Raw genomic sequence first — 19,738 nt, 5'->3', positions numbered from 1 at the left:
GGTTAAGAGACCCACTCAGCTGTGAGGAGATGGAGCTGGATGTTCATCTTATCCTTTTTATTCACAAGACAATAGCTAAGTTTTACTTTGAATTTTGCTGGTTCTGTCCGTTATTCGTCCTGGAAATCTTTTTTCATAGAAGAGAGATTCACATGCACAGCAGGAAAACACACATGTAAATTAAAAAACCTTCAACTGGAGTGCAATACTTTTACGTATACAGTAAAGGAGCCTTTACAAACAAATATCCGCCAAAGAAGTTCAAACCAGGCTAACTTAAACTATTACCGCCAGATAAATCTGTCTGTGTTTTTGCAGAGTTTTTAAATCTGGTGTCTGGTGAGACATTCCCATGCTGGTGATGTGTTTTCCCCGAGAGGGAAGAAGAATACTTGCAAACTCTGCAAACAGCTTCGAGTATGACAGAAAAACCAAGTAAGCAGCAAGACAAGCTTCTGGGGAGGATGTACCTGATGATAAAGAACCTCTGCGTTCAGAGGAAGGATTAAGGAAAAGAGAGAACGTAATCGACAGCACAAAAACATGCCAGTAGTGTCGCGTTTCCTCTTAAGAAAGTGCTGAAAGAAGAGAAGGGACTAAAGGCAGACTGGTATTTGTAAAATATTTGGAGCTGTATTTGTTAAATGCTTTTGTAATGACTGCCAAAAGGGGTCGACAAAAGTTCAGCTGTGGAGGTTTTAGGTTCTGGATTCTGGTATTTTGAATGTTGGCTCTGTTACACATCACTGTCATGACAACAGTAACTCTTATAGTGACTGCAGCCTTTCCATATCAGAGATTAGAGAACTGTTCAGCGATGGTGAATATTTGCACTTTACAAACTCTCCTTTCTGGTTTTGCATTATAATGTAAATCATAGTCTGAGGGACTGCCTTTCTTCTTTTTTTTTTTTTAACCTGCAGGCATCACAAAGCCGTGATTCCTGCTCCCAACAACTTCCTGTACATATGCTGGCATCAATTTTGACAAAGATATTGACTGATGTTCACTATTTTACAGGGCAAGAATGGAAATCTACCTGCAATTGGAATATTGATTGCCTGTCCAGTGAAGTTGGTGGACAAATACATCAGTGTGATCAGTAAACACAGCACCCATTCCCAGGGAGGCCAACACACCGGACTAATGGAAATGAGAGGTGAAGATGAAACGGTGTCATTCACAGATATAAATTCAACATCAGCAGGTTATTGCCGTGCAGTAAACTTCAATATTTTAAATTAGTGTTAATGCTTTTTGTAATCTGCATTTACAGTTCTATATCTTCAGCCAGTGTAAATATTACAGCACCCCCTCAGTACATACGGAGTATCTAACTCTTACTGTGAATTATCAGCAATTAATAAAATTAAAAAAAAATCCTACAGCTCTAGTTCTTCAGAGTCTGATTATTTGCATATTTGTGCTTTCCTCTAGTGGACTTAGCATAAGCACATAAATCTTATATGGTTTAATAAACCCCTTTGTTAGAGTCATGCATTTTGCACTGACCAGCAGGTTTGCAGAAGAACATTGCAGTGCCCTCCTGTCATTTCACGTCACTGAGCATGGCCCTACATCAGCATATACTATTTATATTTCCTGCATTGTGCACATACAGCCATTCTATGCAATTTTGCTATAGCCTAGAGGTCTCTGATGTGGAATATTTCACTCTGTGTGAGTGGCAGCAGCTACATCCCCAGCTACAGTGTGCCTACTCCAGTGACGTAAGGAGTAGATGAAGTTGTCTGAAGCCTGGAGATTCTGCAGGACTGCACGTTTACAAATTTTTTTAAAATAAAAACAAAAGAAAAACAAAACAGCAAATGCCATATGAAACTTTGCATGTTATTATTATTATTATTAATTTTTTTTAAAGATATACATATTGTGTGGCTACATTTTAGATGTTGGTGCCTGTACAGTTGCTGTTTAAACCCCTGCACTCTCCTGCTGGTGCAGCTGCATCCTTCCAGGATTCAGGCTCTGGCAGTTTAATAGGCCTGGTCCTGACACCCTCAGCTACTGAAAGGCAGTTTATGACCTCCATGTAATCAGCAGTAAATGCTGCCACCATCTGTCTCTTTTTACTCAATTATCTGACCCAGTGACTTTTACTGACAAACACTCTGCAGGTAAACACGGTGACACAGATCTCCCAGCTAAGATTATGACACATCTATACATCATCTAACAGTCCATGATTTATTTTTTCTTCAGGTCTCCTTCTTCCAGTACTTTGCAATAAATGGCACCCTTCAGTTATGAGCAGAATATTCAGCATATCAGAGCAGAGTATGAATCACCAAAACACCCTGCACAGTTACGGGAGTGGCGGCGTTATTACTTCAACTCTCATATCTGGTTTTAGTGAAAGGGTCACTTCCAGTATACGTTACACATTTAGTCATGATTAACACCGTCAAGCTTTATTTAAAAGATCCTAATGAAAAGTTCCATTAAACTGGGTTTATAATGATTCATCTCTGTGACAGTGTGCCAAAATGAATTCATTAAGGATCCCTGATCAAAGGTAATGGCCTCATACAACATCACTGCTGAGCTCGTTATCTTTTGCTCTACTCTTACACCCTCTAGTGGACAATTCAAGAATGTTAACCAGTCTGACATCCTGTGACCACGTGGTGCTCCAGCAAAGCTTTGCAAAAAAACCCCAAAGTGAAAAAAATAACACCACCACACTTTTCACTCCATATATTTTTTTCATTGTTAGTCATCTATTAAAAGAAAATAATTTTAACAAAGACTGTGCTGATTAATGCTGACATGATAAGTATTGGTTTTGCAGTAGTTTCTGTCAAGATGGCAAAAAAAAAAATCCATCTGCCTTTTCAGACAGTAGAAAAAAAAAAGAGTAAACAAGTAATTATCTAAAAGAACTGGTTGATACTGCAAACATTTAAAGGCTCTCGTGTCTTGTGACCCTCTTTGCTCATTCAAAACACAGCCATCTGCTGGCAAACACAAAGTGCCTGTGTCTATGTGGGAGGTAAATGGAGACAACAGCAAGTGTCAGAAGACTATTTATTTCTTAATAAATTCATCTAACAATTTCCTCTTGTAGGTCACACGTGACAGAAACTCAGATGTAGCTGCCGGCTGTCATTGTCAGAGACTCCCACTTGTTCTGTCTGCTGAAACTCGTTCGATCGCAAATATGAACAGGATTCTCCTCAAAGCACATTTCTTTTCTTCTCCCTTCTGTTCCTGCTTCTGTCTTCGTTGTTTTGAATACTTATGAGACACCATGTCAGAGCACAAGACGGGAGCGGTGACATTCACAGCTTATTCATTCTAGCTGGGATATCATGATCCAGACTTCTCTGCCACACTCCATTAACATAGCCTTATTTCATACCCACTGTTTTTAACTGCATGCTTACAGCACCACAACCAGGAAAGCACTTGGGTCATTTGTTTGCTATTTGCAACACCAGACTGCTTCATCAATCTCGACTGTTTTATGAGAGGAGAAAATGAGAAAATCAAAACAGTCCTGTTCGGATCAACAGTTAGAAATGAATACAGAATAAGTGAAGGATGATGTGTTGAGGGTTTCTTTTTACGATGTAAATGTTTTGTCCACTCAATCAACTCACATGAGGCTAGCCAAGGGTTTTTCTAGTTGTGAGACAGGTCACTGGGTTAATGTCTGTGTGGAATTCCAAACAGACCACATGCCACCTGTCAATAAGGCTTAAAGTGCTAACGAGACACAAGGGGCCCCGCCGGCCTTGTTTCTGCTCATCATTTCATCATTTTCATTCTGATTTTCCTGCATAATCATGGAGGTTTTCTGCACTTCAGATTGAGTGGAAAAATAGGGATGAGCTCAGGGAGGCTTTGTAACACTGAAATCCAGAGATTTCTCCTATTTCAGCTGAAAGATAGACAAGTGACTAAACCTAAATCTGATAATCAATGAGAAGACAGAGGAAACAAACAAACAAACAAACAAACAAACAAACAAGAGCAGTTGTGGTCCCATTGGGCTCAGTTTTCTCCTGTGGGAACATAAACTAAGCCACAAAGAGCAACTTCAAAGCGACAATGATGCCGCTGAGTGATACATTATTATAAACATCCTTAATGAAAGATCTGTTTTATTAGTATATGAAAGGAAGTCAGTGGCATTGGAAATCAATCCTGAAAGCAACTGTACCAAATCTGGGCCACCTGCCAAGTTATTGTTCACAGACCTTTCTTTTCTTTTTATGCAGGACGAGCATTAACCTTCAAAATACATGGAACTAACTGAATCTCATATTTTAGCTACACGACAGGAACAGATGTTGGGTTGGCAATGTTGTTCATTTCATCAGTCCACAACTGACTGGAACATCTCAACAACTAATGGATGGTTTGCCATGAAATTTGGTGAACAGGGTGCAGCCCGGATAGGCAGCAATCACAGGGTCAACATGAAAAGACAAGACAACCATTCAGCCTCACATTAACTACAAGGGGAAAGTTAGTCATCCGAAACATGCATGTCTCAGGACTGAGGGAGGAAGCCAGAGAAAACCTTTTTCAAACTCCACACAGAGACCACCAGCAGGTTCAAACCCACAGCCTTTTGTGCTGTGAGGCGACAACACACCATTGTATCAGCCTGGTTTAAAACTACATATCTGCAAAACTCAAATCTCATTATCTTCAGCTGTACTGTCGTTTTATGTGCAAATGCCAGAATGCCAACAAGCTAAACTAGCAGGATGAACATGGTAAACATTACACCTGCTAAACATCAGCATATTGTCACTGCAAGTTTAGCATTTAGCTCAAACCACCACCTGTATGTCGAATGTCACAGAGCTGCTACCGTTAAAAATATTTTTAGTGACAAAATCCATTGACTTTTCTATGTTCCACCTGAGATACTAAAGCTCTTTTCAGGACCCATTTATTGTTCACTTTTATCACACGCTGGTAAAACAGTCATTTGTTGGACATTATATTCAGAGTTGCAGCAGTTGAACAAAACTATCAGGCAAAACAGCACAGAGAACAACTGCTGCCTTTTAATGTAACAATGAGGAAAACTTAATCTGATCAGTTCCCTGTGCATGATTTATCATGTCATAAAACAGGCACCAACATCTCACGGGTTTAAAGGCATGCCGACAATAAAATGAAGAGTTAAGTGTTCCCACATCGACTGACCCACAGCTACCGTGACCGTGAGATGCTGCTGCCTCAGGAGGAGCTAGTGTCACGGTCAATCAACCCCCGATACAGGCTTCAGAGACACACACCTCACTTTATGATAACTCAATCGGTGGAGGTGGTGCTATGGGAGAGGGGGATTATTATGGAAGGCCAGAGAAGGCAACTGACCAGCAGGGAGTGACCACACACAGTAAATGTTTATGTGTCATTATTCATCCTCCAAGAGAAGCGCTCCACTTTTATTCTCAAATCCCCTTTTATTGTGGTCCATTCAAAACTGAGCGAAGAGGCATTTAAATTTAATTGGTTGGAAAATTTGGTCATTTTGTTTTTGGTGGCGAACTGGTGCTACTGTACCCACTCAATCCTGGAAACTTCCAGCCGTTTTACATGCGAGTGGTTTAGAGAGAGTCAGGGAAATTGGCTCATCACTCAATAGAGCTGCGTGATTTCTGCCGATGGCATTTCCATTAACAACAGGATATAATATGTTTATAGATCCGTGTTTTCTTGGCCCTTTAATTTCTCCCTCTGCAACAGTTTTCCAACAGCTGCATGGGCGTGAGGAGGGAGGACTTTATAGATTGTCCATCTAGCGGATCTATAGGCAGTAAATTGTGCTGACAAAGCATGGGAAGGTGGCTGATGGAGAAAACTACATGCAGTGCTTAATTAAGATGGCTCGATGTGACTGCTGGACAGTAACAACTGGTCATTTTAAATAACAAAAACATGAATCCTCTTATACTATTGTACCCTTGAACCAGTCCATTGGATGTACTAATGAAGACATTTTCCGATAATGATCCTGAAGTGATGAGGTCATCGTAAAAATAGATTTTCTGAACGTATGAAGGAACGAGAAGAAAATGACTAATGAAAGCTGTTGAAGCCAGACTTCCTGTTTCTGTGTTGCGGCCTAGTTTTCAGCTGCTCTGGTATTAACAGACTTCTGCCAAATGACGTCCATTAATTGGCAGTATTTGATTAAATTCTCTGTGAGCAGGTCTGCGTACGGAGTGTAATTGCATTTGGGAGGCTCTGATGATGTGCTCCTTTCATGGTGTGGAATTCGCTCTATTGTAATTTTTGAGTCTGGATTATATAAAACTAATAAAGTTGTGAGAGGAACCAAAAGAAGCAACATTTTTGTCTAGTGAGCAGGGGAGGAAAAAAACTTTTTTTTTCAAGCAGCCTAAAAAATGGTTTTAAAAGCCAATTATTAACACAATTTATTTTAACCCTAAAACACATTATGGCCATGGTAAAATGTGGTTTTTTTTGTGTGTTGTTGATGCACCAAAAACAAAAAAAATATATGGAACACAAAAACCAACATAAGGCTGTATTGAGAAGGGCGTGCAAAAAAAGGTTGACATTGAATGGACACAGGTGATTTAATTAAGTCTCTCTGGGAGTCGTACACCTGAACAGCCACATCTGCCCTGTGATGATTACAGAATAATAATTCTATTTCTCCCCGGAAGCCGAGAGCACCCACCTCCATGAACTGTTTATTTACGGAGTCATCAACCTCTGGACAATTTCATCATGGGATATAAACAACCAGGGTCACGTCCTTCACTCGTGAAATATGTCAACTCGTCTGTGAGGCACCACGTTAATAAACCATCCTGGCACAGAGACATAAAAGTCAAATATTAGGTGCACACTCGTACTCTAACAAGGTTTAGAGCAGATTTGGCTCCAGTCAAAGAATTTCAAGTCAGTGTAAAACGATTAAATGAGAAGCTTGTGGGGACATTTCAGTGAACCTAATTAACAGAATCCAACAGGGATGCTGTTTTGACAATCTGGATTTTCATCTAAGTAACAGACCTAGAAATGTGTGTGCATACTGTATATGGAGATCTTGAACTTGACACAAAAGAGCTTCTATTCAATTTCAAATATGATCAAAACATAAAAGCAGACAATAAATAGGGATCCTGTATGCAAGACACATTTGATTCATATTAAACCAAGAAATAAGTGAAAAACCTGCTGCTTTTTCAGTGGCGTTATTGGATAAACATTGTAGAGCTACGTTCACTCAGCTGTAAATTTAATCAGCACTGTGATGCTGGTTTAAGACATTTTCTTTCCCACTCTCCAGTACATCCCACTCCTTTGCCACCTGCCTCACTGTTGTCGGTTCAGATGCGTGAATAAAGAGATGGATTAAAATAAAATTTGAGCGTAATTGCTCATCGTTGAAATGAATCAGGGCGTTTATTCAAAAGGGAATGACGGGAATGATCGGCATGTTGATTCATAGCACATCCTCTGGTTTTGTGCTAATAATTGAGCTGAATGTAACCCGTGCTCTCCCCTTCACACAAACCCGCCTTTAAAAATGGTGTTTTAACCGTTTTCATCAGGCTGTGGCGCCCGTAAAGCATGTCCGCTGAGGACGTCGCGCGGGGGTCGGGAGCTCTCATGGGAAATCTCGTAGTTTGTTTGGCAGAAAACAGGAGGCGTAAACAAATGGAGGGCGGCGCAGGATTTACAGCTTCCTGATGCATACATCTCTGTGGTGGGACAATCCCACCTGCTCAGCCATGGCTCATTTTGACAGCCGGCACAGAGGCAGTCGGAAAGACTAACCTGCTGCGAGTGTTGGGATGTACTGCTGCTCTTCTGTTATTCAATACTGAGGTAAAATGTACTAAAACTGCATAATTACCTTCCATGCAGTAAATTCAACTGAGGAGAAACATGTGGGTGGCTGGAAACAGCGAGTAGGGGGTTTGTGCCGGCTATAAACGTTAAAATAAACAGCCACAACTGCCCTACAGCCGGTTTAACGTGTATGTTCTGGGGCATTCCTCAGGATAAAAGATGTGCCATTACTTTAGTAGCGTTGGCCAGGATGCACAGCAGTGATTTAGATTTAAAGCAGTTTAGGAAACATGTCGATCCCTCTTTTGCTTCCATCTTTCCCCAATCACAGACCAATAACACACAAACATGCCACTGACAGGAATGAGAGTTATTGTATAAACCGTGCAGAAGTAACACCACATGGGAGAGGTTCTGTAATATGTCTTGCAGGTATGTGTAGGTGGCTCTCGTACTTGCGGGGGACTTTTAACAATGAAATTAGCGTGATGAAAGCTCTACAATAGGATCCACAACTGTATTTAATGTGTCATTTTACTGGTTACAAAGCAAACAGATGTAATATAACGTCACCGTTAAATCTCACTGTCTATTTGTGACTACTTTTTTTTGTTTTGGTGATAAGGTGTATTTTTTACAACACAAAATTATAGCAGTAACAGATCATAGATTATTTTTAGATTAAACCTCACAGGCTAGCATCATTACTTGTGTCTCACATCTAAAGCAAACAGCTACATACTGTCTGATATGCATTATGTTGCACATTACATTAGTATGCAACCACTGATGCATTTAGTATTTTATTGCAGGTTCCCGTGACAATAAAGCCGGAGCTATCGTATTGCATATAACATAGTGAGGCAGTGTTTTACTGTGAGCTAATAAAAACCAAAATTCATCCGCAAATGCTTGACAGTTTCCCCTCCAGGAGAAGTGCACTGGGCATACTGTAAAAAATCCATGATAATTATCTTGCAATATTGGTTTTATTACTGGAGGATGTATCCCAGCCACATGCTGCTTTCTGGTATAATTTCAATGCTTCACTGCCACAAAGGGGGAGAACGGTCATGAAGGAAACAGACAAATCCAACGAAAGAGTCCAGACTCCCTCTGTATGGTATTTGTTGACTGTACTGAACAGAAAGCCACATTAACAATGAAAACATTTACGTCGCAAATTTGAGATGATACATACTTCCATTTCCTGCTATTTCAAAACCCACGAATTATTGTCTCTACTGCACTGTTGGTTAAAGCATTGAAAAGTCACTGTTGTAGGTTAATGTGTATTTACATTGTATAAAACAATTGTTTTCACACATGGTGTTACTGTATGTGATGAGTGAAATATTCACACCCAAGAAATGTATTTTGGCAGCAAAAGTTGTAAATAATTTGTATTTTTATTAGCACTCCTAAAATTCAGTCTTATATATTTGGATTCTTTGAAAACTTTTATAAATCATCACTTCAATTAAAAACGGAGTCAAAGCTTTCAGAGGCCGTACATATGGCGGCAAATCGAGCCAAATGCTAATATCTGCTGCTAACATACCGACATGGTAACATGCTGATGATTAGCAAATATTCTAATATACCATATAACATATTCTAATTAGCTCTTAGCACAAAGTAGTACAGATGAGGCTGATGGGAAAGCTTTGGTATTTGGTTGTAAACCGGAGCACTAAAGTTGGTGTTGCTAAAAGAAAAATGAAAGATCACCAATACACTTCAACCTGATGGAGGTGTGAATGTTTGAACCAAATTTATTGGTAAATCATCCAAAATCTGTTGAGATTTTACACGACAACATCAGCCTCATGGTGGCATTAGAGTAAAAGTCAGTGTTTCCAAATATATTCAAATTCATTGTCTGGAAAACAGGAATTTTGTGCCAATCCATCATGTAGACTAGATGTTCATATATTTCAGTGTGGGTGGTGGTAGAAGAAAAGTCAAGCAATCACTAATTGGTGATGGATCTGACACCTTCACTCAGCGGCACTACTCTGCTGTGGATAACAATATTTAGGTTTCAACAGGGCTTCGTCCAGGGTTGAGTAGGTCACCATAGTCTGTTGTCTCAATGGGAAATCCTCCTTCAATCACTTTCAAAAACCCTTTCATTGATCCAAAGAGAGACGGAGCACTTTTCTACCTTCTTAAACTACATTTCAAGGCTTGGGAGTTCATTGTGCGCATTTCTTTTGTGTCTCCCACTTGATTTATTTAGTGTCTGGGGAATCACAGAGGGAATCACAGAGGGAATCATCTCTGAGGCGACATGTGGTTCAGTAAAGCCAAACATTTGTCTTTCCAGTCACTTCCTGCTTGCTACACAGAAAATGGAGCTCAGCAGGCCTTTTGTAATACGCCTCTGCCTGTAAAATAGAAAAGGAGGAAAAGCTCAACCTACCCCTCAATGGGGAGCAATATACTGTTTGATCCCAGCTAACATCCTCCTACAGCTGTAACGACCTCTGTGCAGAATGACACAGCTTACTGACATTTTTTGGTTCTCATCCAAACATTAAGGAAGTCTCTGTATAATCCTCTAATTGTCGGGAGGCCTATCAATGAAATAATGCAACATTTTCAGTATTACATGGCTGGAAGAAATAACGGCGCTTGTATTCTGATTTCACAGCCATTCAAATATTTGCCTTCTGACTTACAATGATGTCATTTCTAAATTCAATTTGAAGGGTTTGGAAAGGGTTAAATGCACAGTGGACATGCTGTGCAACACAGGGCTCTGCCTGACTAAAAGCTGTCTGGCAGTGCACTTCAGTGGGGTATTAGGCCTGTCATAATTGCATCCACTGTCTGAGGTTGCAGAAGGCCAGCCAAGTATCGCTCTGAATGAGTATTACTGATGAAACCATGTGGAGTGAGAGGAGCCCCATTCCAAGTCCCAGACAAGAGCGAAAATGAAATGGCTTTTCAAAAATTGGGCCGCTGTAACATTTTGGCGGCACGCAGACAGAGAAACGGTGTCAGGTGCAGTCAGGGGGGAGCTGGTGAAGGAGTGGGCAGCTCAACAGGCTCGGGGAAGATGGAATGATATGAGAGCAAGGTGTAATTTCCTGGGAGTCCCCCAGAGAGTCCCGGCCTCTGGATGGCAATTGTTACAAATTGTAGATGCACTGCAACACCTCCCCCCCCCCTCCCCCGATACCCTTTTGTGACCACATACACACATCACATACATATTATACACACCTACGGAGAACCAGATCTTTGTTTTGTACTTCTTTTTTATTTTTTATTTTACTGAGGGAGTAATTGGCTCTAGCAGCAGCTACAGATGCTGGTGGGGAGAAACGGAGCAAATAAAACACATCTAATTGCAAATAAGTTACCTGGTGAGTTCACTTAGAAATTCTCCTTCAGTGCCTCAGAGGAAGAAAAAAATAAGACGGGGTGGGGGGTGGGGGTGGGGGGGGGGGTGCACCTGCTGTGATACACCCATTTCTGCACCTGCCACACCTGTTGGGTTAATTGGATTTTCTGACATTCAGAGAACATGGAGCTGAACGTGATCATCTACATTACATCGGCGTTTTTAATTTCCAAATTATTTTCCAGGCCTGAAGAGGGCAGACGAGTCTTCTTCTAAACATGGAGTGGCAGATTTGATTATATCCACTGTGGGTTTTCACCAAATGCAAACACAGATGTTTGTTAATTTGTACAATATTTTCACAGCAGTAAAACAATCTGCCAATGTCATACTGTAAAAGGTATTTCAGCTCGTTATGAAGAACTCATTTATTTTTGTCCTCCATTGTACCAGCCATATGATTTATCAGAAGAAAATTTAACACGTGTAGCTCTACACCACAACCACGTAAACCTATGCAGTATATTGTATTCAGATGTAAAGGGCTTGGCAGTCCCACTCCTATCAGATCCATTAGTTCCACCAATGTAACAGTGACAATAGCAGGATAACTGCCCAGCAGGCAACAGCAATCACGCGAAATAGAAGTGTATTTCTCTGTGGCGTGAGCTATAAAAGGCATCCATCCTAAGAAGCGTGTGTGTTCAGACAAAAGCCAACATAGTGGCACATGGCTGGAGAGCAGAGAAAACACCTGTCTCCTTATCTTTATGGTGCTGCGACGCTTCGCATGGCTGAGGCTTTTTCCTACTGCAGGAGTTCCCCTCAGTCAAATCCCTTTGTTTTCTGAGAGTTAACACCAGCAACTGTGTGGCTCAAATACCGTATATGGACACACAAATATGGAAATGCTTGGCTTTCAAATACACAGAGAAACAATTCCTCGTCATACAATTATGGTAATATAATAATAAAATCTGATCTGCGGTTCACTTTATAGTATTTTTCATGCAATGGACACAGAAAAAAAAAAAAAGGTCAATTTTCATTGTAAGGTTGCAGCCTTCATGTGCACCAATGGGAGCAATGAACTGCAAGAAACTACTGCTAATAAACTACCGATTTTGCTGATGAAAAGGAATCTAATAAGGAAACTGGACATCTAATGGATTTTTCATTAAGAACTTGCTGGAAATAGAAAAACATGGCCATCAGTAAAAAAAATAAAATAAAAATATTCCTCCTTAAAAGTGAGGGAGACAAGTTCCTTTGACTGACCAAATGGTTCTTTTATTGAAAATTAGGTTGTTACGGGAAAAAAATTGAATGTAATTTAGGCTGCAGTAATAAGACAGGAATAAACCGTTTTTCCTCTGTAATCTTGTTTATGTATTGTTAAATCCAGTGGTGTGGATGTCATTACTCGGTGGTCACCAGCTCCATCGCTCTCACTGTAATAGTCCATAAAATTCTTGCGTAATCATCTCTCTTAGTACAGTAATGTTGCAATGTCCTTGATAAACAATGGTGTGACTCACACAAGATGATATGTCTTGGGATTGTGCAGCAAGATCGTCTTGCCTCAGACTAAATAATGGCACAGGATGCCGCTCTGCCTCCCTTTCATAGTGGAAATGAAAATGAATCAGGGCGAAAGATAAAAGCTTGACAAGCACTACAGTCAATCCTTCAGTTTAACAGCCAGAGAATTCACTACTGAACAAATGAAAGTGGGCTGCTGGGAAGAGGGGAATAGCATTATTGTGAAAAAGGATGGCATAGTGAAAGCTGAGCTGTTTAATGTGCAAGTCTTTGTTGCCACTCTGCACGTTCTCACTTCCAGAGAGAGAGAGAGAGAGAGAGAGAAAAAAGGATCGGTGCATGTGTTTAGAGGACACAAGCTTTGAACATGCAGGAGATGTCATCCTCAGACCTTCCTCACAGAAGGCAGATTTGACTAAATATACCGCCCTGACTCTCAGAAGTCTGTTGCCCTTCTCTCTGAGGGGATCATTGTGTTGTTCACTGCGGCTCGGTGTGTGTGTGTGTCTGTGTGTGTGTGCGTGCGTGCGTGTGGCTCTGCTTGGCAGTGATGCAGTAACTTATAATCAGTAAGTAAGTCTAGCATCAGCATTTCATAGCAGACGTGTTGCTGTCTCTTGGGCTGCTGACCTAATCGCTGGAGCTAGCAATGAGAGGACTAATCCATCAATGTGACACCAGCAGTGTCCCCCGTGCCCACCACCTTCACCGCAGACCTCTGCACACCTAGTCTCACTTAGTGGACATCAACGAACAGCGACACCAGGATGTGACGTGCGAAACCCAGGGTCAAAATGAGCACAAGACTTTTTGCTGAGGTTGTATTTTGTCACAAGGCATGATAGTCTTGGGACTTTCCAGCACCTCTAAAAGTTACAATGATCTTGTCTTCTAATCCGATCCACACGTTATCACTAATCTCATCTAGAAACCCCACGTGTGGAGGAGGTGTCTCACCTGCTCACACAAAGCACAGCCGTGCACGCTGACCGAATCAGATCACAAACTCATCCCTTATTTGGAGCTCCGTGACTTTCAATGGGATTCAAGTGGACTGAGGTGCTGTGATGTGCATGACGATCGAAGATCCACCACTCTGTCATCTGCGTATCCCCCGGGCTTAGACAGCAGCAGTGAAAAGTGACTTAAAGAAATTAAAAACCCTAAAATTATTTATCCTTAATAAAACTTTAAAGCCACAGTCTAAAGATTTTTCTTCTCACAAGTAATGGCAAAATATGCATTGTGGTGTTTCAATTATATCCGGAGGAAATTGATTATTTTTCTTGTATCATTTATTCCTGACATAAGTGGAGTACATTTTCTTTGTTGAATTATTTAGTTTTAAATTTAGGCACCTCATTTTCTTTCAGTGAAAATGCATTTAATGAGATGATTTGATACTATGGAAGAAGTTTATGAAATGCTTTTGCATATCCACATAGCTTTTAAATATGCATAATGGCACAGAGGCACCGATTACATTGTTTGCTGTATCTGTTCAGCTCCAGCTCATTAACGCCCCCATCACCATCTCTGGTTTTGTGTTTCTGATTGGAGGGGTCGACACATAGCAGGTCTTACAGACAACAGGAGGATTAATAGAGAGTCAGCCTGGCTGCTGATATGAAGTTCAAACAGACAGATGACTGGATTCCTCCCCCGAGGGACCTCGTAATGACAGACATTAAAAATAATTAACAAAGACCAAACCATCCTGTTTGAAATCAACCCTCCTTAAATGCACAACACGTCCCTCTGTGAGCAGCACCGACGCTTTTCAATTTTGATTATCATGATTACTTTAAACAATATAAATGTACTGCCGGGGATTCAGTATGATTTAGCCAAAATATATGATTGGATTTCATGATAGGCTCCATAGCCTTTTCAAAAATCTACAAAGTTTTGTAACTTCTCTCCGTTGAACCCAATATACTACAAATAAAAGGTGTATGCATTTGGATAATGTAGTTTTACAACATCATGGATAGGAAACAAATGCTTAGGGGATCAAATTGGTTTAAAGAAAAATACAGCAGAATAAGCACATTAGCCAGCCATGATATATCCTGTATTAGTTGTTCAGCTTAAAGAGTTAAGAAGGCCTACATTTTTTTTAGGGACAAAGAACAATAATTACAGCGCTTTGTGTTTTGCAAACTTATTTTCCATTTGGATTTAATCCAGAGGGTATTTAAAAAAGAGATTGTTGACAAGTATGAGTCCATGGATTCTCTTCGTAGCGCACCTCTAGTTTTTAAAAGATTTAATGCCCCTGGTGGTTTGCCAATGTATTAAACAATATAATGCATGACAATTTAGCAATAAATCATGGGAATGGTGTTTGGAATGACTAAACTAGTAACTTGTTGCATTCTTATCCAATTAACTTTCAAAATTAAGAGCAGTGTAAAGACACTAATAGATTTTTCAAATCCTCCATGCACAGCATGTATGAGCATGGCATACTAAATGAGTTGGGGAAATCAATAGTGTGTTGCAGAAATGAGACCTGCTTATTGTAATTTCACAGCAGTGGAGTACATAAAAAAGAAAAAGTAGGGAGTAACTAGAGAAGATGGGTGATTTGTGGGACTCTCACAACCATATAATTTATCGGCCGTTGGGGAGTGTTAGTTAGCGTTGCATGTCCAGTGGACAGCAGCTTCATATTTCCTTAAAGCCTCCTTTCAGATCCCAGACTGGGTATGAATGTCAGACATCCTTCTGCTTTGCTCTGGGGAGGAGCGGGACGCTGCCAGAGGTGCAGTGGATCCCTGTTTAAGTCCGGTACTATGGACAGAGAGAGAACGGGTGGGTGGAAACCAGAGAGGGCTCCTCTTCCCCCTCCTGGCCCCAAAAGAGAGGATGTATTGGCACTGGCAAGCTGCAGACCCCCTCAGATAATTAAAAGTGAGGTATAAATCAGTGTGTAAGCAGTAATCACACAGGCTCCTGCCAACTCCCCACAACGATCATAAATCTGGAAGAAAACAAAGCTTCAGCACTAACAAAGACTCTGCGATCCCCATTGATTTGGGGTTGGATATGCATTTCATAGAAACCACAGAGCCCTTCTATTGCTGAAATAATACATCTGTGACTCTGAGGACATGGGATTACGTTTAAGTGAATGTAAATAGATCAAGGAGCATCAGAAAGGCTGTTGTAGAATTTACTTTTAAACATTTTCTTCTTTCAAATAAATGCTCTTCTACTAAAGTACACAATAATTTCAGTTCTAATGTTGCATGCAATCGTTTGATAAATTAATTTTTGTACCAAGATAAAAAAAAAAAAAAAAAAAAAAAAAGGGAAGCTGATATCAATTCACTTGACACTCCGACAAGAAGAAGAACAAACTAAATGAAGACTGTGTTAGTCTTGCATCTGTGTGCGGAACAACACATCATGCATGTATTGATTTGTAAAAAAGAAAAAAAAAGTGAAGAGTGTGAGACATGAAAAGAAGTTATTGATTCTTACTGAAATTATGCTGATGAAAGTCTGGGTAGAGAGGGAGGTCAATAATGGTTCACCAATGAATACATTCTGATAAGGTCAGTGTGAGGTACGACGATACATTTTATGTGCAAAAAAAACAACAACAACCCCGTCCCTTTCACAGACACACACACGCACCCACACACGCACACACCAACAGTATCTAGAAGTTACCACATCCAAGACATGATTTCAATACATGATATGCGATATCAAGATCGTATGAACCGAACGTTTCTTTGTTCTTTAATTTCCCCTTGTTGCTGACAGAGAACCAGGGACAAGAATCTCAGGGGTAAGGATCAAAGAGGCTCTCGTGTTGACTCGTGAACTGTAAAGCACGACGCCCTAGGACTTATAGCGAAGAACTGATTCCCTCCTGCATCTGACATGCAATGAAATCAAGATGAAAAGCTTTACACCTCAAAATCTTATGAAATGAGAGTCAGGAGTTCCAGGAAAAATCTGGTGAGACAGCTAACTGAAGAACAAGGAGCATTAATAAACCTGTTTTAATGAGCAGGCTGTTTTGGGTTTCAGGATACAAAACACCTAATTGGAGTCATTACTTTATAAATCTCACAGCCTGACCTCAAGCATTGAGGAAAGCTGGGTTTTTATTACAGCTAAACGGAGTAAAATACGTGAAAAACTTCACATCTGAGTCCACTGGGCAAGAAAGCAAAGATGGATTATAGCATGTCTGAGCGAACAGAACAAACATGTGTACTTATCCTCCTGCTAATCTGCAGGGATCAAAGCTTGTTACTGAGATTACCTGCTAATCAGCACAAAAAGCACAAGTGGATCCACCAAACAATGATATTACTCTGTGGTGTGTTCAAGCCCCTATGTGATCAATAAGGTTGTAAGCGTGCGTTTAAATCACAGCGCCCTCTGTTCTTGGGTAAACATCAATGTGAATGGGAAAGACAGCACTAGTATAGTCAGTGTTTTCTCAGTCAGGTCCAAGACTTTAAACAATAATGACTTTTTAATGTGGACTTGTGATTACATTGTCACGGTGAAATATGGGTTTTCTTGACTGCATTGGAAATGAGGGCCTAAACGTGAATTACTACATCGGCATAGATTACAGCAGCACGCCAAGTGAGCCAATCTTCATAAATTCAAATCTAATCTTAACGGAGCCGGCAGTGTCAGGACTTTACTGAGGGGAGGCAGTGCCGCAGGACACGATGCCCATACTCAGGCTACTTAGATGAGTGTTCCAAGTTAAAAGAAGGGACCAAACCTTCAAGAAATAGTTTGACTCTTACCAGGAGTTCTTCATTTGTGAATAAGACACAGTCAGCAGCAGCTACTTCAGTTTAGCATAAACATGGCAAACCTGACTCTATCCGAAGGTAAAATCTACCTGTAATCATCTGTAAAGCTCAGGGAATAACAGGTAATATATCGCCAAGGAAGTCAGGCACATAAACCACAATCTGATGTTTTCATACTGTGGCCTTTGTACTGGAGTGTTTTCCAGTCTTGGCTAACCAGCTGTAACGTCTTTGAGTGGATTTTGCTAACCTGTTAGAAATGTGCAAATCCAAAGATATTCCTTTTTTTTTTTTTTTTTAAACTAAAAGATGATGACTTGTTTCACATATTTCAAAAACAAATCTACAAGTGCAATGTTAATTTGTCAATCAATCAAGAATTTCACTGTCAAAAATTCAGTACGAGTTTCTACTGCACTGACGTGGACGTTAGAGGAACTGCAACGAACCAATGATACTGGAAATGAGTGGAATTAGCTCAAAGGATCTCCAGCTACACATCCTCATAGGATCTGTATTCACTATTCATCTGTTTTCAGAGATTGTCCTGAATTATTTGTTGTTTGTCTTTGTCCAGGACATGTGCCAATCATATTCCTTTCCCCCCCGTTAAGCAGTGGCACAATGGTGTCAGTGAGGTGACAAATCACAGGGATGTGGTGTGGAGGAGAGCAGGGTGTCTGTCAGCACCTTGTCAGGGGCAGCTGCCCGGCTTTATCTATCCTCTGCCTTCAACTACAAGTGATCACAGTTTGATGGCTCAAGCCGCCCTCCTCACAGGGACATTTCTTATTCAAGTCACAATGCCGTCATTGACGTCTTGGAGGCTGTGGGGCGCTACGGTGACGGTAGCACGGATCCTATTAGCAGCAAGCGATCTGACATGCTGACAGAATTCTTATTATTCAGTCAACAGCATCAATATCTTACATCTGCAGTACAAATCAGATGTGAGGAACCACTGTGGGAATATGCTACGCTTTCCAACTCCCATCCTCACGCCGTTCATTCTCAATACCCACTTTACATTTAGCACTGAGAGGAAAGTACACTTGAGGAAACAAAGACCGAGAATGTTTTTTACACACGGTGACAATTTTTTTTGTATTATCTTCAGACTAAATTAGCTAAATTTTAAAAGGAAGAGTTTGACATTTTGGGAAATTTTGCTTACATGCTTTGACGAGTTTGATGAAAAGATCCATCTCATTCTTAAATGTATAACATTTTAGGGTACAGCTAGCAACCAGTTAGTTCAGCATAAAGTCTGGAAACAGCTTAACTGGTCGTCTCCAAAGGGAACAAAACTATCCCAAACCTCAAAAGCTAACATGTTGTGCTTAATAAGTGTAAAAATGACGTGTGTATATATATGAGGTGTGAAATAGAAAGCTTTAGAAGCACTGGTAGGTGCCGGTTTCGTTATTTGGACAAAGCCAGACTTTGTGCTAATCAGCTGCTGGTCTTTTCTATTCCTTTAATGATGCAACTATAACACATGAAAAGAGACAAATCATGGAGTACGAGGTGAACATATAAATAATTTCCCACAATTCTTATTGCCTCTCTGCTTATGAGCTGAAACTGAAACAATCACAGACATTGTTCTATGATATTGCGACACATCCCATTTAAAAATGCATCTAATAATCAAGGACACTTCGTCCCTGATGAGTTGAAGAAAGTCACGCTGCATGCAGCTGTTGCCCCAGATAAGTCTTTGCGAGGACAAGAGCGTGAGAGACATGACAAGAGAGATTAGTGGTGGGAACAAGAACGAAAAGAGAGTAAACTTTTAATTGTTCCATAATCTGTCACTGTCAATTTGACGCCCTGTGTGTCTCTCGATGTCACACATCAGCCTCAGTAGTTTTCAAGTCCTGGTTCTAGAACAGCCTTAGAAAAGCTCTCCCTCTTAGAACAATTTCCACTTGGCTGGTGCTGCTAATCGAATATGAAATCTAAGCGAGCTGCTCCCCTAAGAAGGTATATCTATTATAAATTACCCTTTGCTCCACTGATACATCATACATTAACCTTTGCCAGCTGACAAGTCATTAACTGGCCTTGTTAACTGAGATGTATCAGCAGTCGGCGGTGCATTTACCAACCTTTAAATTCCAATATAACTTCAGCTCCTCGAGGGCCTGCTTCAGAGGCTCGGCCGGGGGCTGGACACAGAAGAAATGAAAATAGTTGGGGGATTTTTGACTCTTTCAGTCGCCCCTGGTCT

The sequence above is a fragment of the Brachyistius frenatus genome, unplaced genomic scaffold (assembly GCF_029030835.1).
Source record: "Brachyistius frenatus isolate BFR_SWC_R1_liver_20210118 unplaced genomic scaffold, ASM2903083v1 Contig_136, whole genome shotgun sequence".
NCBI lineage: Eukaryota > Metazoa > Chordata > Actinopteri > Embiotocidae > Brachyistius > Brachyistius frenatus.
The sequence above is the reverse complement of the archived record's forward strand: the minus strand, read 5'-3'. Positions refer to the sequence as shown.